This window comes from Somniosus microcephalus, unplaced genomic scaffold, assembly GCF_052327205.1.
Source record: "Somniosus microcephalus isolate GS21.2 unplaced genomic scaffold, FLI_Smic_1.0 unresolved_chr1, whole genome shotgun sequence".
NCBI lineage: Eukaryota > Metazoa > Chordata > Chondrichthyes > Squaliformes > Somniosidae > Somniosus > Somniosus microcephalus.
Window position 1 is genome coordinate 20,142,656 of NW_028225179.1, and position 19,391 is coordinate 20,162,046.

General features: G+C 45.1%; 11 non-coding genes across 11 annotated transcripts; 8 read left to right on the forward strand and 3 right to left on the reverse strand.

Annotated features, from left to right (window-relative positions):
- The first annotated feature begins 94 nt into the window (after nucleotides 1–94).
- Nucleotides 95–185, forward strand: trnar-ucg (transfer RNA arginine (anticodon UCG)). Its single transcript is given in 2 exon segments — nucleotides 95–131; nucleotides 150–185. It is a non-coding gene; the product is annotated as a tRNA-Arg (tRNA).
- A 3,144-nt stretch (nucleotides 186–3,329) lies between these two features.
- On the forward strand, nucleotides 3,330–3,420 carry trnar-ucg (transfer RNA arginine (anticodon UCG)). The gene is given in 2 exon segments: nucleotides 3,330–3,366; nucleotides 3,385–3,420. It is a non-coding gene; the product is annotated as a tRNA-Arg (tRNA).
- A 1,254-nt stretch (nucleotides 3,421–4,674) lies between these two features.
- Nucleotides 4,675–4,765, reverse strand: trnap-agg (transfer RNA proline (anticodon AGG)). Its single transcript is given in 2 exon segments — nucleotides 4,675–4,710; nucleotides 4,730–4,765. It is a non-coding gene; the product is annotated as a tRNA-Pro (tRNA).
- A 179-nt stretch (nucleotides 4,766–4,944) lies between these two features.
- On the forward strand, nucleotides 4,945–5,035 carry trnar-ucg (transfer RNA arginine (anticodon UCG)). Its single transcript is given in 2 exon segments — nucleotides 4,945–4,981; nucleotides 5,000–5,035. It is a non-coding gene; the product is annotated as a tRNA-Arg (tRNA).
- A 1,527-nt stretch (nucleotides 5,036–6,562) lies between these two features.
- On the forward strand, nucleotides 6,563–6,653 carry trnar-ucg (transfer RNA arginine (anticodon UCG)). Its single transcript is given in 2 exon segments — nucleotides 6,563–6,599; nucleotides 6,618–6,653. It is a non-coding gene; the product is annotated as a tRNA-Arg (tRNA).
- A 1,523-nt stretch (nucleotides 6,654–8,176) lies between these two features.
- trnar-ucg (transfer RNA arginine (anticodon UCG)) lies at nucleotides 8,177–8,267 on the forward strand. Its single transcript is given in 2 exon segments — nucleotides 8,177–8,213; nucleotides 8,232–8,267. It is a non-coding gene; the product is annotated as a tRNA-Arg (tRNA).
- A 2,858-nt stretch (nucleotides 8,268–11,125) lies between these two features.
- trnap-agg (transfer RNA proline (anticodon AGG)) lies at nucleotides 11,126–11,215 on the reverse strand. The gene is given in 2 exon segments: nucleotides 11,126–11,161; nucleotides 11,180–11,215. It is a non-coding gene; the product is annotated as a tRNA-Pro (tRNA).
- Nucleotides 11,216–11,394: 179 nt separating this feature from the next.
- trnar-ucg (transfer RNA arginine (anticodon UCG)) lies at nucleotides 11,395–11,485 on the forward strand. The gene is given in 2 exon segments: nucleotides 11,395–11,431; nucleotides 11,450–11,485. It is a non-coding gene; the product is annotated as a tRNA-Arg (tRNA).
- A 3,127-nt stretch (nucleotides 11,486–14,612) lies between these two features.
- On the forward strand, nucleotides 14,613–14,703 carry trnar-ucg (transfer RNA arginine (anticodon UCG)). Its single transcript is given in 2 exon segments — nucleotides 14,613–14,649; nucleotides 14,668–14,703. It is a non-coding gene; the product is annotated as a tRNA-Arg (tRNA).
- Nucleotides 14,704–17,844: 3,141 nt separating this feature from the next.
- trnar-ucg (transfer RNA arginine (anticodon UCG)) lies at nucleotides 17,845–17,935 on the forward strand. Its single transcript is given in 2 exon segments — nucleotides 17,845–17,881; nucleotides 17,900–17,935. It is a non-coding gene; the product is annotated as a tRNA-Arg (tRNA).
- A 1,242-nt stretch (nucleotides 17,936–19,177) lies between these two features.
- On the reverse strand, nucleotides 19,178–19,267 carry trnap-agg (transfer RNA proline (anticodon AGG)). Its single transcript is given in 2 exon segments — nucleotides 19,178–19,213; nucleotides 19,232–19,267. It is a non-coding gene; the product is annotated as a tRNA-Pro (tRNA).
- Between the last annotated feature and the right edge of the window lie 124 nt (nucleotides 19,268–19,391).

Consider the following 19,391-nt stretch of genomic DNA (forward strand, 5'->3'; position numbering starts at 1 on the left):
ATGTTTATCTTTCCTCAATCCGCTTCTTTTTGCGAGCATTTTAATTGAATCTGCTCACAATTCTCCCCATAAAAAGAGGTACAGCCGCATCAGTGGCCGCGTGGCCTAATGGATAAGGCGTCTGACTTCGGTTGCGAGGTTTTTCAGTTATCAGACGATTGCAGGTTCGAGTCCTGCCGCGGTCGTTCAATTAACTGGGCGACACTTTTTCTGTTCTGAATCTGGCTTCAAATCAACCATTTTTGACAGTCCCTCAACTGAAGCAGCGGAAGGCCTTTTGCTTACATTAAGCTGATTGTACATTTTCAACATTGTAGATCTGTGTGCATGGGCAGGATAAGCGGTGAAGTGGACTTTCTTTCAGGGTATTTCTGCTTAGATGCAAAAACCAGGAAATGGAATGGCTGAGAGCAGTGCATGGTAGAGTCGAGGTGGCCGAGAGGTTGAGGCGATGAACTGTTCATCGAGAATGCGGATCCCATCCTCGTCCTTATTACGTTTGATACTGGTACCCTTTCCGAGCTTTTAACTGAAACTTGCCTAAAATAAACTTTCAAATGCAATTTCGTCAGAATCGCCCTGGTGCTCCTGGTCTGTGCCCCATGCATTAGTCATATCTTGTTAAAATTAAAAGAGACCACTGCAATTCTTCAACATCTTGAATGAATGTGGAGCAGTGATCGTGATTCGGAGATTGTCGAACTCCTCCTTTCTTCTGCTGAGATTGTCACCGAATGAAAGAGTAGCGGGACCAGAGGCAAATGTTTAGGGAGCAGAAACATAAATTTCTCCTTCAGGAGGCAATGTAATTTCAAAAATATTGATCAACTTTAATGAAGAGATTTTCTGTTTTAGTGTCTTTGGATGAGAGCTAAATAATGGGCGAGAAATCCTCGTTCTTTTCGGCATACTCTCATGGGATCGGAGGGCCCGGTTTAACGTCTTACCAGCAAGACGGGGGCACCAACAGCGCAGCACTACCTCAGTACTGCACTGGAGTGTCAGCCTGGATTATGTGCTCAAATCTCTGGAGTGCTGCTTGACTTGGCTGCAGCTGAGCCACGGCTGACACCTACACTCAGGTCATTTGGCTGGAGAGAAATGACGGAGATAAATGGAAAAATTATAATGGAGTAAACCTTCAATTTGTCGTCCAACAGAAGAGCGGGCATTGTAATCGGCCGCCTATTATAGAAACAGTCCGATTTATGTTGCCATCGCTTTCTTAAGCATTGAAAATCAGGCCTGTCTTTAATGGAATAGCTCGTGGTCAGTTGTTAATCACTCTGGGTCTCTTTAAACCGGGAGTGCTTACAGTCCCGGATCATTATGTGTCTGTTTAAAATGGCAGAGCTCACAGTCCCGGATCATTCCGTTTTTTTTAAAGTAGAGCGATTTCAGCTTTCATGACTGAGGTGTTGAGTATAACTAAATGTGACTGGGCTCGTCCAGATTTTGAAAACAGGACCTCTCGCATTTTAAGCCACAGAAATTCCCTAAGCGAGAATCATACCCCTAGACCAACGAGCCGCCGATGTTATGCTTCAGGTTGCATTGCGATTCCCTGCGCTGGTGCAAACCGAGCTCGCAGAAGTCCTGTTCATTCAGTTAAAATATGTTTATCTTTTCCTCAATCCGCTTCTTTTTCCGAGCATTTTAATTGAATCTGCTCACAATTCTCCCCATAAAAAGAGATACAGCCGCATCAATGGCCGCGTGGCCTAATGGATAAGGCGTCTGATCTTCGATTGTGAGGTTTTTTAGTTATCAGACGATTGCAGGTTCGAGTCCTGCCGCGGTCGTTCAATTAACTCGGCGACACTTGTTCTGTTCTGATTCTGGCTTCAAACCAACCATTTTTGACAGTCCCTCAACTGAAGCAGCGGAAGGCCTTTTGCTTACATTAAGCTGATTGTACATTTTCAACATTGTAGATCTGTGTGCATGGGCAGGATAAGCGGTGAAGTGGACTTTCTTTCAGGGTATTTCTGCTTAGATGCAAAAACCAGGAAATGGAATGGCTGAGAGCAGTGCATGGTTGAGACAAGGTGGCCGAGAGGTTGAGGCGATGGACTGTTCATCGAGAATGCGGATCCCATCCTCGTCGTTATTACGTTTGATACTGGTACACTTTCCGAGCTTTTAACTGAAACATGCCTAAAATAAACTTTCAAATGCAATTTCGTCAGAATCGCCCTGGTGCTTCTGGTCTGTGCCCCATGCATTACTCATATCTTGTTAAAATTAAAAGAGACCACTGCAATTCTTCAACATCTTGAATGAATGTGGAGCAGTGATCGTGATTCGGAGATTGTCGAACTCCTCCTTTCTTCTGCTGAGATTGTCACCGAATGAAAGAGTAGCGGGACCAGAGGCAAATGTTTAGGGAGCAGAAACATAAATTTCTCCTTCAGGAGGCAATGTAATTTCAAAAATATTGATCAACCTTAATGAAGAGATTTTCTGTTTTAGTGTCTTTGGATGAGAGCTAAATAATGGGCGAGAAATCCTCGTTCTTTTCGGCATACTCTCATGGGATCGGAGGGCCCGGTTTAACGTCTTACCAGCAAGACGGGGGCACCAAAAGTGCAGCACTACCTCAGTACTGCACTGGAGTGTCAGCCTGGATTATGTGCTCAAATCTCTGGAGTGCTGCTTGACTTGGCTGCAGCTGAGCCACGGCTGACACCTACACTCAGGTCATTTGGCTGGAGAGAAATGACGGAGATAAATGGAAAAATTATAATGGAATAAACCTTCAATTTGTCGTCCAACAGAAGAGCGGGCATTGTAATCGGCCGCCTATTATAGAAACAGTCCGATTTATGTTGCCATCGCTTTCTTAAGCATTGAAAATCAGGCCTGTCTTTAATGGAATGGCTCGTGGTCAGTTGTTAATCACTCTGGGTCTGTTTAAACCGGGAGTGCTTACAGTCCCGGATCATTCTGTGTCTGTTTAAAATGGCAGTGCTCACAGTCCCGGATCATTCCGTTTTTTTTAAAGTAGAGCGATTTCAGCTTTCATGACTGAGGTGTTGACTTTAACTAAATGTGACTGGGGTCGTCCGGGATTTGAATCTGGGACCTCTCGCATATTTAACCCACAGAAAATTCCCTAAGCGAGAATCATACCCCTAGACCAACGAGCCGCCGATGTTATGCTTCAAGTTGCATTGCGATTCCCTGCGCTGGTGCAAACCCAGCTCGCAGAAGTCCTGTTCATTCAGTTAAAATATGTTTATCTTTTCCTCAATCCGCTTCCTTTTGCGAGCATTTTAATTGAATCTGCTCACAATTCTCCCCATAAAAAGAGGTACAGCCGCATCAGTGGCCGCGTGGCCTAATGGATAAGGCGTCTGACTTCGGTTGCGAGGTTTTTCAGTTATCAGACGATTGCAGGTTCGAGTCCTGCCGCGGTCGTTCAATTAACTGGGCGACACTTTTTCTGTTCTGATTCTGGCTTCAAACCAACCATTTTTGACAGTCCCTCAACTGAAGCAGCGGAAGGCCTTTTGCTTACATTAAGCTGATTGTACATTTTCAACATTGTAGATCTGTGTGCATGGGCAGGATAAGCGGTGAAGTGGACTTTCTTTCAGGGTATTTCTGCTTCGATGCAAAAACCAGGAAATGGAATGGCTGAGAGCAGTGCATGGTTGAGACGAGGTGGCCGAGAGGTTGAGGCGATGGACTGTTCATCGAGAATGCGGATCCCATCCTCGTCGTTATTACGTTTGATAATGGTACCCTTTCCGAGCTTTTAACTGAAACTTGCCTAAAATAAACTTTCAAATGCAATTTCGTCAGAATCGCCCTGGTGCTCCTGGTCTGTGCCCCATGCATTACTCATATCTTGTTAAAATTAAAAGAACCACTGCAATTCTTCAACATCTTGAATGAATGTGGAGCAGTGATCGTGATTCGGAAATTGTCGAACTCCTCCTTTCTTCTGCTGAGATTGTCACCGAATGAAAGTGTAGCTGGACCAGAGGCAAATGTTTAGGGAGCAGAAACATAAATTTCTCCTTCAGGAGGCAATGTAATTTCAAAAATATTGATCAACCTTAATGAAGAGATTTTCTGTTTTAGTGTCTTTGGATGAGAGCTAAATAATGGGCGAGAAATCCTCGTTCTTTTCGGCATACTCTCATGGGATCGGAGGGCCCGGTTTAACGTCTTACCAGCAAGACGGGGGCACCAACAGTGCAGCACTACCTCAGTAATGCACTGGAGTGTCAGCCTGGATTATGTGCTCAAATCTCTGGAGTGCTGCTTGACTTGGCTGCAGCTGAGCCACGGCTGACACTTACACTCAGGTCATTTGGCTGGAGAGAAATGACGCAGATAAATGGAAAAATAATAATGGAGTAAACATTCAATTTGTCGTCCAACAGAAGAGCGGGCATTGTAATCGGCCGCCTATTACAGAAACAGTCCGATTTATGTTGCCATCGCTTTCTTAAGCATTGAAAATCAGGCCTGTCTTTAATGGAATGGCTCGTGGTCAGTTGTTAATCACTCTGGGTCTGTTTAAACCGGGAGTGCTTACAGTCCCGGATCATTCTGTGTCTGTTTAAAATGGCAGAGCTCACAGTCCCGGATAATTTAGTTTTTTTTAAAGGAGAGCGATTTCAGCTTTCATGACTGAGGTGTTGAGTTTAACTAAATGTGACTGGGCTCGTCCGGGATTTGAACCCGGGACCTCTCGCATTTTAAGCAACAAGAAATTCCCTGAGCGAGAATCATACCCCTAGACCAACGAGCCGCCGATGTTATGTTTCAAGTTGCATTGCGATTCCCTGCGCTGGTGCAAACCCAGCTCGCAGATGTCCTGTTCATTCAGATAAAATATGTTTATCTTTCCTCAATCCGCTTCTTTTTGCGAGCATTTTAATTGAATCTGCTCACAATTCTCCCCATAAAAAGAGGTACAGCCGCATCAGTGGCCGCGTGGCCTAATGGATAAGGCGTCTGACTTCGATTGCGAGGTTTTTCAGTTATCAGACGATTGCAGGTTCGAGTCCTGCCGCGGTCGTTCAATTAACTGGGCGACACTTTTTCTGTTCTGAATCTGGCTTCAAACCAACCATTTTTGACAGTCCCTCAACTGAAGCAGCGGAAGGCCTTTTGCTTACATTAAGCTGATTGTACATTTTCAACATTGTAGATCTGTGTGCATGGGCAGGATAAGCGGTGAAGTGGACTTTCTTTCAGGGTATTTCTGCTTAGATGCAAAAACCAGGAAATGGAATGGCTGAGAGCAGTGCATGGTTGAGACGAGGTGGCCGAGAGGTTGAGGCGATGGACTGTTCATCGAGAATGCGGATCCCATCCTCGTCCTTATTACGTTTGATACTGGTACCCTTTCCGAGCTTTTAACTGAAACTTGCCTAAAATAAACTTTCAAATGCAATTTCGTCAGAATCGCCCTGGTGCTCCTGGTCTGTGCCCCATGCATTACTCATATCTTGTTAAAATTAAAAGAGACCACTGCAATTCTTCAACACCTTGAATGAATGTGGAGCAGTGATCGTGATTCGGAGATTGTCGAACTCCTCCTTTCTTCTGCTGAGATTGTCACCGAATGAAAGAGTAGCGGGACCAGAGGCAAATGTTTAGGGAGCAGAAACATAAATTTCTCCTTCAGGAGGCAATGTAATTTCAAAAATATTGATCAACCTTAATGAAGAGATTTTCTGTTTTAGTGTCTTTGGATGAGAGCTAAATAATGGGCGAGAAATCCTCGTTCTTTTCGGCATACTCTCATGGGATCGGAGGGCCCGGTTTAACGTCTTACCAGCAAGACGGGGGCACCAACAGTGCAGCACTACCTCAGTACTGCACTGGAGTGTCAGCCTGGATTATGTGCTCAAATCTCTGGAGTGCTGCTTGACTTGGCTGCAGCTGAGCCACGGCTGACACCTACACTCAGGTCATTTGGCTGGAGAGAAATGACGGAGATAAATGGAAAAATTAAAATGGAATAAACCTTCAATTTGTCGTCCAACAGAAGAGCGGGCATTGTAATCGGCCGCCTATTATAGAAACAGTCCGATTTATGTTGCCATCGCTTTCTTAAGCATTGAAAATCAGGCCTGTCTTTAATGGAATGGCTCGTGGTCAGTTGTTAATCACTCTGGGTCTGTTTAAACCGGGAGTGCTTACAGTCCCGGATCATTCTGTGTCTGTTTAAAATGGCAGAGCTCACAGTCTCGGATCATTCCGTTTTTTTTAAAGTAGAGCGATTTCAGCTTTCATGACTGAGGTGTTGAGTTTAACTAAATGTGACTGGGGTCGTCCAGGATTTGAATCTGGGACCTCTCGCATATTTAAGCCACAGAAAATTCCCTAAGCGAGAATCATACCCCTAGACCAACGAGCCGCCGATGTTATGCTTCAAGTTGCATTGCGATTCCCTGCGCTGGTGCAAACCCAGCTCGCAGAAGTCCTGTTCATTCAGTTAAAATATGTTTATCTTTTCCTCAATCCGCTTCTTTTTGCGAGCATTTTAATTGAATCTGCTCACAATTCTCCCCATAAAAAGAGGTATAGCCGCATCAGTGGCCGCGTGGCCTAATGGATAAGGCGTCTGACTTCGGTTGCGAGGTTTTGCAGTTATCAGACGATTGCAGGTTCGAGTCCTGCCGCGGTCGTTCAATTAACTGGGCGACACTTTTTCTGTTCTGATTCTGGCTTCAAACCAACCATTTTTGACAGTCCCTCAACTGAAGCAGCGGAAGGCCTTTTGCTTACATTAAGCTGATTGTACATTTTCAACATTGTAGATCTGTGTGCATGGGCAGGATAAGCGGTGAAGTGACTTTCTTTCAGGGTATTTCTGCTTAGATGCAAAAACCAGGAAATGGAATGGCTGAGAGCAGTGCATGGTTGAGACGAGGTGGCCGAGAGGTTGAGGCGATGGACTGTTCATCGAGAATGCGGATCCCATCCTCGTCGTTATTACGTTTGATACTGGTACCCTTTCCGAGCTTTTAACTGAAACTTGCCTAAAATAAACTTTCAAATGCAATTTCGTCAGAATCGCCCTGGTGCTCCTGGTCTGTGCCCCATGCATTACTCATATCTTGTTAAAATTAAAAGAACCACTGCAATTCTTCAACATCTTGAATGAATGTGGAGCAGTGATCGTGATTCGGAAATTGTCGAACTCCTCCTTTCTTCTGCTGAGATTGTCACCGAATGAAAGAGTAGCGGGACCAGAGGCAAATGTTTAGGGAGCAGAAACATAAATTTCTCCTTCAGGAGGCAATGTAATTTCAAAAATATTGATCAACCTTAATGAAGAGATTTTCTGTTTTAGTGTCTTTGGATGAGAGCTAAATAATGGGCGAGAAATCCTCGTTCTTTTCGGCATACTCTCATGGGATCGGAGGGCCCGGTTTAACGTCTTACCAGCAAGACGGGGGCACCAACAGTGCAGCACTACCTCAGTAATGCACTGGAGTGGCAGCCTGGATTATGTGCTCAAATCTCTGGAGTGCTGCTTGACTTGGCTGCAGCTGAGCCACGGCTGACACTTACACTCAGGTCATTTGGCTGGAGAGAAATGACGCAGATAAATGGAAAAATTATAATGGAGTAAACATTCAATTTGTCGTCCAACAGAAGAGCGGGCATTGTAATCGGCCGCCTATTATAGAAACAGTCCGATTTATGTTGCCATCGCTTTCTTAAGCATTGAAAATCAGGCCTGTCTTTAATGGAATGGCTCGTGGTCAGTTGTTAATCACTCTGGATCTGTTTAAACCGGGAGTGCTTACAGTCCCGGATCATTCTGTGTCTGTTTAAAATGGCAGAGCTCACAGTCCCGGATAATTTAATTTTTTTTAAAGGAGAGCGATTTCAGCTTTCATGACTGAGGTGTTGAGTTTAACTAAATGTGACTGGGCTCGTCCGGGATTTGAACCCGAGACCTCTCGCATTTTAAGCAACAAGAAATTCCCTGAGCAAGAATCATACCCCTAGACCAACGAGCCGCCGATGTTATGTTTCAAGTTGCATTGCGATTCCCTGCGCTGGTGCAAACCCAGCTCGCAGAAGTCCTGTTCATTCAGATAAAATATGTTTATCTTTCCTCAATCCGCTTCTTTTTGCGAGCATTTTAATTGAATCTGCTCACAATTCTCCCCATAAAAAGAGGTACAGCCGCATCAGTGGCCGCGTGGCCTAATGGATAAGGCGTCTGACTTCGGTTGCGAGGTTTTTCAGTTATCAGACGATTGCAGGTTCGAGTCCTGCCGCGGTCGTTCAATTAACTGGGCGACACTTTTTCTGTTCTGAATCTGGCTTCAAACCAACCATTTTTGACAGTCCCTCAACTGAAGCAGCGGAAGGCCTTTTGCTTACATTAAGCTGATTGTACATTTTCAACATTGTAGATCTGTGTGCATGGGCAGGATAAGCGGTGAAGTGGACTTTCTTTCAGGGTATTTCTGCTTAGATGCAAAAACCAGGAAATGGAATGGCTGAGAGCAGTGCATGGTTGAGACGAGGTGGCCGAGAGGTTGAGGCGATGGACTGTTCATCGAGAATGCGGATCCCATCCTCGTCCTTATTACGTTTGATACTGGTACCCTTTCCGAGCTTTTAACTGAAACTTGCCTAAAATAAACTTTCAAATGCAATTTCGTCAGAATCGCCCTGGTGCTCCTGGTCTGTGCCCCATGCATTACTCATATCTTGTTAAAATTAAAAGAGACCACTGCAATTCTTCAACACCTTGAATGAATGTGGAGCAGTGATCGTGATTCGGAGATTGTCGAACTCCTCCTTTCTTCTGCTGAGATTGTCACCGAATGAAAGAGTAGCGGGACCAGAGGCAAATGTTTAGGGAGCAGAAACATAAATTTCTCCTTCAGGAGGCAATGTAATTTCAAAAATATTGATCAACCTTAATGAAGAGATTTTCTGTTTTAGTGTCTTTGGATGAGAGCTAAATAATGGGCGAGAAATCCTCGTTCTTTTCGGCATACTCTCATGGGATCGGAGGGCCCGGTTTAACGTCTTACCAGCAAGACGGGGGCACCAACATTGCAGCACTACCTCAGTAATGCACTGGAGTGTCAGCCTGGATTATGTGCTCAAATCTCTGGAGTGCTGCTTGACTTGGCTGCAGCTGAGCCACGGCTGACACTTACACTCAGGTCATTTGGCAGGAGAGAAATGACGCAGATAAATGGAAAAATTATAATGGAGTAAACATTCAATTTGTCGTCCAACAGAAGAGCGGGCATTGTAATCGGCCGCCTATTATAGAAACAGTCCGATTTATGTTGCCATCGCTTTCTTAAGCATTGAAAATCAGGCCTGTCTTTAATGGAATGGCTCGTGGTCAGTTGTTCATCACTCTGGGTCTGTTTAAACCGGGAGTGCTTACAGTCCCGGATCATTCTGTGTCTGTTTAAAATGGCAGAGCTCACAGTCCCGGATCATTCCGTTTTTTTTAAAGTAGAGCGATTTCAGCTTTCATGACTGAGGTGTTGAGTTTAACTAAATGTGACTGGGCTCGTCTGGGATTTGAACCCGGGACCGCTCGCATTTTAAGCCAAAGAAATTCCCTAAGCGAGAATCATACCCCTAGACCAACGAGCCGCCGATGTTATGTTTCAAATTGCATTGCGATTCCCTGAGCTGGTGCAAACCCAGCTCGCAGAGGTCCTGTTCATTCAGTTAAAATATGTTTATCTTTTCCTCAATCCGCTTCTTTTTGCGAGCATTTTAATTGAATCTGCTCACAATTCTCCCCATAAAAAGAGGTACAGCCGCATCAGTGGCCGCGTGGCCTAATGGATAAGGCGTCTGACTTCGGTTGCGAGGTTTTTCAGTTATCAGAGGATTGAAGGTTCGAGTCTTGCCGCGGTCGTTCAATTAACTGGGCGACACTTTTTCTGTTCTGAATCTGGCTTCAAACCAACCATTTTTGACAGTCCCTCAACTGAAGCAGCGGAAGGCCTTTTGCTTACATTAAGCTGATTGTACATTTTCAACATTGTAGATCTGTGTGCATGGGCAGGATAAGCGGTGAAGTGGACTTTCTTTCAGGGTATTTCTGCTTAGATGCAAAAACCAGGAAATGGAATGGCTGAGAGCAGTGCATGGTTGAGACGAGGTGGCCGAGAGGTTGAGGCGTTGGACTGTTCACCGAGAATGCGGATCCCATCCTCGTCGTTATTACGTTTGATACTGGTACCCTTTCCGAGCTTTTAACTGAAACTTGCCTAAAATAAACTTTCAAATGCAATTTCGTCAGAATCGCCCTGGTGCTTCTGGTCTGTGCCCCATGCATTACTCATATCTTGTTAAAATTAAAAGAGACCACTGCAATTCTTCAACATCTTGAATCAATGTGGAACAGTGATCGTGATTCGGAGATTGTCGAAATGCTCCTTTCCTCTGCTGAGATTGTCACCGAATGAAAGAGTAGCGGGACCAGAGGCAAATGTTTAGGGAGCAGAAACATAAATTTCTCCTTCAGGAGGCAATGTAATATCAAAAATATTGATCAACATTAATGAAGAGATTTTCTGTTTTAGTGTCTTTGGATGAGAGCTAAATAATGGACGAGAAATCCTCGTTCTTTTCGGCATACTCTCATGGGATCGGAGGGCCCGGTTTAACGTCTTACCAGCAAGACGGGGGCACCAACAGTGCAGCACTACCTCAGTACTGCACTGGAGTGTCAGCCTGGATTATGTGCTCAAATCTCTGGAGTGCTGCTTGACTTGGCTGCAGCTGAGCCACGGCTGACACCTACATTCAGCTCATTTGGCTGGAGAGAAATGGAAAAATTATAATGGAGTAAACCTTCAATTTGTCGTCCAACAGAAGAGCGGGCATTGTAATCGGCCGCCTATTATAGAAACAGTCCGATTTATGTTGCCATCGCTTTCTTAAGCATTGAGAATACGGCCTGTCTTTAATGGAATGGCTCGTGGCCAGTTGTTAATCACTCTGGGTCTGTTTAAACCGGGAGTGCTCACAGTCCCGGATCATTCTGTGTCTGTTTAAAATGGCAGCGCTCAAAGTCCCGGATCATTCCGTTTTTTTTAAAGAAGAGCGATTTCAGCTTTCATGACTGAGGTGCTGAGTTTAACTAAATGTGACTGGGCTCGTCCGGGATTTGAACCCGGGACCTCTCGCATTTTAAACCACAGAAATTCCCTAAGCAAGAATCATACCCCTAGACCAACGAGCCGCCGATGTTATGTTGTAATTGCATTGCGATTCCCTGCGCTGGTGCAAACCCAGCTCGCAGAAGTCCTGTTCATTCAGTTAAAATATGGTTATCCTTTCCTCAATCCGCTTCTTCTTGCGAGCATTTTAATTGAATCTGCTCACAATTCTCCCCATAAAAAGTGGTACAGCCGCATCAGTGGCCGCGTGGCCTAATGGATAAGGCGTCTGACTTCGGTTGCGAGGTTTTTCAGTTATCAGACGATTGCAGGTTCGAGTCCTGCCGCGGTCGTTCAATTAACTGGGCGACACTTTTTCTGTTCTGAATCTGGCTTCAAACCAACCATTTTTGACAGTCCCTCAACTGAAGCAGCGGAAGGCCTTTTGCTTACATTAAGCTGATTGTACATTTTCAACATTGTAGATCTGTGTGCATGGGCAGGATAAGCGGTGTAGTGGACTTTCTTTCAGGGTATTTCTGCTTAGATGCAAAAACCAGGAAATGGAATGGCTGAGAGCAGTGCATGGTTGAGACGAGGTGGCCGAGAGATTGAGGCGATGGACTGTTCATCGAGAATGCGGATCCCATCCTCGTCGTTATTACGTTTGATACTGGTACCCTTTCCGAGCTTTTAACTGAAACTTGCCTAAAATAAACTTTCAAATGCAATTTCGTCAGAATCGCCCTGGTGCTCCTGGTCTGTGCCCCATGCATTACTCATATCTTGTTAAAATGAAAAGAGACCACTGCAATTCTTCAACATCTTGAATGAATTTGGAGCAGCGATCGTGATTCGGAGATTGTCGAACTCCTCCTTTCTTCTGCTGAGATTGTCACCGAATGAAAGAGTAGCGGGACCAGAGGCAAATGTTTAGGGAGCAGAAACATAAATTTCTCCTTCAGGAGGCAATGTAATTTCAAAAATATTGATCAACCTTAATGAAGAGATTTTCTGTTTTAGTGTCTTTGGATGAGAGCTAAATAATGGGCGAGAAATCCTCGTTCTTTTCGGCATACTCTCATGGGATCGGAGGGCCCGGTTTAACGTCTTACCAGCAAGACGGGGGCACCAACAGTGCAGCACTACCTCAGTACTGCACTGGAGTGTCAGCCTGGATTATGTGCTCAAATCTCTGGAGTGCTGCTTGACTTGGCTGCAGCTGAGCCACGGCTGACACCTACACTCAGGTCATTTGGCTGGAGAGAAATGACGGAGATAAATGGAAAAATTATAATGGAGTAAACCTTCAATTTGTCGTCCAACAGAAGAGCGGGCATTGTAATCGGCCGCCTATTATAGAAACAGACCGATTTATGTTGCCATCGCTTTCTTAAGCATTGAAAATCAGGCCTGTCTTTAATGGAATGGCTCGTGGTCAGTTGTTAATCACTCTGGGTCTGTTTAAACCGGGAGTGCTTACAGTCCCGGATCATTCTGTGTCTGTTTAAAATGGCAGAGCTCACAGTCCCGGATCATTCCGTTTTTTTTAAAGTAGAGCGATTTCAGCTTTCATGACTGAGGTGTTGAGTTTAACTAAATGTGACTGGGCTCGTCTGGGATTTGAACCCGGGACCGCTCGCATTTTAAGCCAAAGCAATTTCTTAAGCGAGAATCATACCCCTAGACCAACGAGCCGCCGATGTTATGTTTCAAATTGCATTGCGATTCCCTGAGCTGGTGCAAACCCAGCTCGCAGAGGTCCTGTTCATTCAGTTAAAATATGTTTATCTTTTCCTCAATCCGCTTCTTTTTGCGAGCATTTTAATTGAATCTGCTCACAATTCTCCCCATAAAAAGAGGTACAGCCGCATCAGTGGCCGCGTGGCCTAATGGATAAGGCGTCTGACTTCGGTTGCGAGGTTTTTCAGTTATCAGAGGATTGCAGGTTCGAGTCCTGCCGCGTTCGTTCAATTAACTGGGCGACACTTTTTCTGTTCTGAATCTGGCTTCAAACCAACCATTTTGACAGTCCCTCAACTGAAGCAGCGGAAGGCCTTTTGCTTACATTAAGCTGATTGTACATTTTCAACATTGTAGATCTGTGTGCATGGGCAGGATAAGCGGTGAAGTGGACTTTCTTTCAGGGTATTTCTGCTTCGATGCAAAAATCAGGAAATTGAATGGCTGAGAGCAGTGCATGGTTGAGACGAGGTGGCCGAGAGGTTGAGGCGATGGACTGTTCATCGAGAATGCGGATCCCATCCTCGTCGTTATTACGTTTGATACTGGTACCCTTTCCGAGCTTTTAACTGAAACTTGCCTAAAATATACTTTCAAATGCAATTTCGTCAGAATCGCCCTGGTGCTCCTGGTCTGTGCCCCATGCATTACTCATATCTTGTTAAAATTAAAAGAGACCACTGCAATTCTTCAACTTCTTGAATCAATGTGGAACAGTGATCGTGATTCGGAGATTGTCGAACTGCTCCTTTCCTCTGCTGAGATTGTCACCGAATGAAAGAGTAGCGGGACCAGAGGCAAATGTTTAGGGAGCAGAAACATAAATTTCTCCTTCAGGAGGCAATGTAATTTCAAAAATATTGATCAACATTAATGAAGAGATTTTCTCTTTTAGTGTCTTTGGATGAGAGCTAAATAATGGGCGAGAAATCATCGTTCTTTTCGGCATACTCTCATGGGATCGGAGGGCCCGGTTTAACGTCTTACCAGCAAGACGGGGGCACCAACAGTGCAGCACTACCTCAGTACTGCACTGGAGTGTCAGCCTGGATTATGTGCTCAAATCTCTGGAGTGCTGCTTGACTTGGCTGCAGCTGAGCCACGGCTGACACCTACATTCAACTCATTTGGCTGGAGAGAAATGGAAAAATTATAATGGAGTAAACCTTCAATTTGTCGTCCAACAGAAGAGCGGGCATTGTAATCGGCCGCCTATTATAGAAACAGTCCGATTTATGTTGCCATCGCTTTCTTAAGCATTGAAAATTAGGCCTGTCTTTAATGGAATGGCTAGTGGTCAGTTGTTAATCACTCTGGGTCTGTTTAAACCGGGAGTGCTTACAGTCCCGGATCATTCTGTGTCTGTTTAAAATGGCAGAGCTCAAAGTCCCGGATCATTCCGTTTTTTTTAAAAGTAGAGCGATTTCAGCTTTCATGACTGAGGTGCTGAGTTTAACTAAATGTGACGGGGCTCGTCCGGGATTTGAAACCGGGACCTCTCGCATTTTAAGCCACAGAAATTCCCTAAGCGAGAATCATACCCCTAGACCAACGAGCCGCCGATGTTATGTTTCAATTGCATTGCGATTCCCTGCGCTGGTGCAAACCCAGCTCGCAGAAGTCCTGTTCATTCAGTTAAAATATGTTTATCTTTTCCTCAATCCGCTTCTTCTTGCGAGCATTTTAATTGAATCTGCTCACAATTCTCCCCATAAAAAGTGGTACAGCCGCATCAGTGGCCGCGTGGCCTAATGGATAAGGCGTCTGACTTCGGTTGCGAGGTTTTTCAGTTATCAGAGGATTGCAGGTTCGAGTCCTGCCGCGGTCGTTCAATTAACTGGGCGACACTTTTTCTGTTCTGAATCTGGCTTCAAACCAACCATTTTTGACAGTCCCTCAACTGAAGCAGCGGAAGGCCTTTTGCTTACATTAAGCTGATTGTACATTTTCAACATTGTGGATCTGTGTGCATGGGCAGGATAAGCGGTGAAGTGGACTTTCTTTCAGGGTATTTCTGCTTTGCTGCAAAAACCAGGAAATGGAATGGCTGAGAGCAGTGCATGGTTGAGACGAGGTGGCCGAGAGATTGAGGCGATGGACTGTTCATCGAGAATGCGGATCCCATCCTCGTCGTTATTACGTTTGATACTGGTACCCTTTCCGAGCTTTTAACTGAAACTTGCCTAAAATAAACTTTCAAATGCAATTTCGTCAGAATCGCCCTGGTGCTCCTGGTCTGTGCCCCATGCATTACTCATATCTTGTTAAAATGAAAAGAGACCACTGCAATTCTTCAACATCTTGAATGAATTTGGAGCAGCGATCGTGATTCGGAGATTGTCGAACTCCTCCTTTCTTCTGCTGAGATTGTCACCGAATGAAAGAGTAGCGGGACCAGAGGCAAATGTTTAGGGAGCAGAAACATAAATTTCTCCTTCAGGAGGCAATGTAATTTCAAAAATATTGATCAACCTTAATGAAGAGATTTTCTGTTTTAGTGTCTTTGGATGAGAGCTAAATAATGGGCGAGAAATCCTCGTTCTTTTCGGCATACTCTCATGGGATCAGAGGGCCCGGTTTAACGTCTTACCAGCAAGACGGGGGCACCAACAGTGCAGCACTACCTCAGTACTGCACTGGAGTGTCAGCCTGGATTATGTGCTCAAATCTCTGGAGTGCTGCTTGACTTGGCTGCAGCTGAGCCACGGCTGACACCTACACTCAGGTCATTTGGCTGGAGAGAAATGACGGAGATAAATGGAAAAATTATAATGGAGTAAACCTTCAATTTGTCGTCCAACAGAAGAGCGGGCATTGTAATCGGCCGCCTATTATAGAAACAGTCCGATTTATGTTGCCATCGCTTTCTTAAGCATTGAAAATCAGGCCTGTCTTTAATGGAATGGCTCGTGGTCAGTTGTTAATCACTCTGGGTCTGTTTAAACCGGGAGTGCTTGCAGTCCCGGATCATTCTGTGTCTGTTTAAAATGGCAGAGCTCAAAGTCCCGGATCATTCCGTTTTTTTTAAAGTAGAGCGATTTCAGCTTTCATGACTGAGTTGCTGAGTTTAACTAAATGTGAATGGGCTCAGTCCGGGATTTGAACCCGGGACCTCTCGCATTTTAAGCCACAGAAATTCCCTAAGCGAGAGTCATACCCCTAGATCAACGAGCCGCCGATGTTATGCTTCAAGTTGCATTGCGATTCCCTGCGCTGGTGCAAACCCAGCTCGCAGAAGTCCTGTTCATTCAGTTAAAATATGTTTATCTTTTCCTCAATCCGCTTCTTCTTGAGGGCATTTTAATTGAATCTGCTCACAATTCCACCCATAAAAAGGGGTACAGCCGCATCAGTGGCCGCGTGGCTTAATGGATAAGGCGTCTGACTTCGGTTGCGAGGTTTTTCAGTTATCAGAGGATTGCAGGTTCGAGTCCTGCCGCGGTCGTTCAATTAACTGGGCGACACTTTTTCTGTTCTGAATCTGGCTTCAAACCAACCATTTTGACAGTCCCTCAACTGAAGCAGCGGAAGGCCTTTTGCTTACATTAAGCTGATTGTACATTTTCAACATTGTAGATCTGTGTGCATGGGCAGGATAAGCGGTGAAGTGGAATTTCTTTCAGGGTATTTCTGCTTAGATGCAAAATCCAGGAAATGGAATGGCTGAGAGCAGTGCATGGTTGAGACGAGGTGGCCGAGAGGTTGAGGCGATGGACTGTTCATCGAGAATGCGGATCCCATCCTCGTCGTTATTACGTTTGATACTGGTACCCTTTCCGAGCATTTAACTGAAACTTGCCTAAAATAAACTTTCAAATGCAATTTCGTCAGAATCGCCCTGGTGCTCCTGGTCTGTGCCCCATGCATTACTCATATCTTGTTAAAATTAAAAGAGACCACTGCAATTCTTCAACATCTTGAATGAATGTGGAGCAGTGATCGTGATTCGGAGATTGTCGAACTCCTCCTTTCTTCTGCTGAGATTGTCACCGAATGAAAGAGTAGCGGGACCAGAGGCAAATCTTTAGGGAGCAGAAACATAAATTTCTCCTTCAGGAGGCAATGTAATTTCAAAAATATTGATCAACATTAATGAAGAGATTTTCTGTTTTAGTGTCTTTGGATGAGAGCTAAATAATGGGCGAGAAATCCTCGTTCTTTTCGGCATACTCTCATGGGATCGGAGGGCCCGGTTTAACGTCTTACCAGCAAGACGGGGGCACCAACATTGCAGCACTACCTCAGTACTGCACTGGAGTGTCAGCCTGGATTATGTGCTCAAATCTCTGGAGTGCTGCTTGACTTGGCTGCAGCTGAGCCACGGCTGACACCTACATTCAGCTCATTTGGCTGGAGAGAAATGACGGAGATAAATGGAAAAATTATAATGGAGTAAACCTTCAATTTGTCGTCCAACAGAAGAGCGGGCATTGTAATCGGCCGCCTATTATAGAAACAGTCCGATTTGTGTTGCCATCGCTTTCTTCAGCATTTAAAATCCGGCCTGTCTTTAATGGAATGGCTCGTGGCCAGTTGTTAATCACTCTGGGTCTGTTTAAACCGGGAGTGCTGACAGTCCCGGATCATTCTCTGTCTGTTTAAATTGGCAGAGCTCAAAGTCCCGGATCATTCCGTTTTATTTAAAGTAGAGCGATTTCAGCTTTCATGACTGAGGTGCTGAGTTTAACTAAATGTGACTGGGCTCGTCCGGGATTTGAACCCGGGACCTCTCGCATTTTAAGCCACAGAAATTCTCTAAGCGAGAATCATACCCCGAGACCAACGAGCCGCCGATGTTATGCTTCAAGTTGCATTGCGATTCCCTGCGCTGGTGCAAACCCAGCTCGCAGAAGTCCTCTTCATTCAGTTAAAATATGTTTATCTTTTCCTCAATCCGCTTCTTTTTGCGAGCATTTTAATTGAACCTGCTCACAATTCACCCCACAAAAAGAGGTACAGCCGCATCAGTGGCCGCGTGGCCTAATGGATAAGGCGTCTGACTTCGGTTGCGAGGTTTTTCAGTTATCAGACGATTGCAGGTTCGAGTCCTGCCGCGGTCGTTCAATTAACTGGGCGACACTTTTTCTGTTCTGAATCTGGCTTCAAACCAACCATTTTTGACAGTCCCTCAACTGAAGCAGCGGAAGGCCTTTTGCTTACATTAAGCTGATTGTACATTTTCAACATTGTAGATCTGTGTGCATGGGCAGGATAAGCGGTGAAGTGGACTTTCTTTCAGGGTATTTCTGCTTAGATGCAAAAACCAGGAAATGGAATGGCTGAGAGCAGTGCATGGTTGAGACGAGGTGGCCGAGAGGTTGAGGCGTTGGACTGTTCATCGAGAATGCGGATCCCATCCTCGTCGTTATTACGTTTGATACTGGTACGCTTTCCGAGCTTTTAACTGAAACTTGCCTAAAATAAACTTTCAAATGCAATTTCGTCAGAATCGCCCTGGTGCTCCTGGTCTGTGCCCCATGCATTACTCATATCTTGTTAAAATTAAAAGAGACCACTGCAATTCTTCAACTTCTTGAATCAATGTGGAACAGTGATCGTGATTCGGAGATTGTCGAACTGCTCCTTTCCTCTGCTGAGATTGTCACCGAATGAAAGAGTAGCGGGACCAGAGGCAAATGTTTAGGGAGCAGAAACATAAATTTCTCCTTCAGGAGGCAATGTAATTTCAAAAATATTGATCAACATTAATGAAGAGATTTTCTGTTTTAGTGTCTTTGGATGAGAGCTAAATAATGGGCGAGAAATCATCGTTCTTTTCGGCATACTCTCATGGGATCGGAGGGCCCGGTTTAACGTCTTACCAGCAAGACGGGGGCACCAACAGTGCAGCACTACCTCAGTACTGCACTGGAGTGTCAGCCTGGATTATGTGCTCAAATCTCTGGAGTGCTGCTTGACTTGGCTGCAGCTGAGCCACGGCTGACACCTACAGTCAGCTCATTTGGCTGGAGAGAAATGGAAAAATTATAATGGAGTAAACCTTCAATTTGTCGTCCAACAGAAGAGCGGGCATTGTAATCGGCCGCCTATTATAGAAACAGTCCGATTTATGTTGCCATCGCTTTCTTAAGCATTGAGAATCCGGCCTGTCTTTAATGGAATGGCTCGTGGCCAGTTGTTAATCACTCTGGGTCTGTTTAAACCGGGAGTGCTCACAGTCCCGGATCATTCTGTGTCTGTTTAAAATGGCAGCGCTCAAAGTCCCGGATCATTCCGTTTTTTTTAAAGTAGAGCGATATCAGCTTTCATGACTGAGGTGCTGAGTTTAACTAAATGTGACTGGGCTCGTCCGGGATTTGAACCCGGGACCTCTCGCATTTTAAACCACAGAAATTCCCTAAGCAAGAATCATACCCCTAGACCAACGAGCCGCCGATGTTATGTTGTAATTCCATTGCGATTCCCTGCGCTGGTGCAAACCCAGCTCGCAGAAGTCCTGTTCATTCAGTTAAAATATGTTTATCCTTTCCTCAATCCGCTTCTTCTTGCGAGCAT